Source organism: Gekko japonicus, unplaced genomic scaffold (genome assembly GCF_001447785.1).
Source record: "Gekko japonicus isolate JY-2015 unplaced genomic scaffold, Gekko_japonicus_V1.1 scaffold359, whole genome shotgun sequence".
Classification (NCBI taxonomy): domain Eukaryota; kingdom Metazoa; phylum Chordata; class Lepidosauria; order Squamata; family Gekkonidae; genus Gekko; species Gekko japonicus.
Genome location: NW_015166431.1, coordinates 641,532 through 641,902, shown reverse-complemented (window position 1 = coordinate 641,902; position 371 = coordinate 641,532).

Sequence of the window (371 nt, the reverse complement as noted above, 5' to 3'; positions counted from 1 at the left end):
CAATCCTTTCTTTTCCATTTGCATATCTAAAGATTAATCCCGCGGGTGTTAGCCATCTGTAGCAGACATTGTGCTTTTGTAGAAATAAAACCAAGTCTCTGTATTTCCTTCTTTTCCTTCTTTTCTCAAATGGAATGTCTTTCAGTACTCTTATGTCTTTGTCTTTTATCTTCAAGGCCGCTCCATTAGATGCTTTCAATAGTTGATCTCTCACTTTTCTTCGGGAGAATCTTATTGTAACTTCCCCTGGCAGATTATTCTTTCTGATAAATTCTGTATACAATCTATGGACCATATCAATTTTGTTTTGAAGTTGATCCGATGTCATCTCTGCCAAGGGAGCTAATACATCGGCAACAATCTGTCTCAGA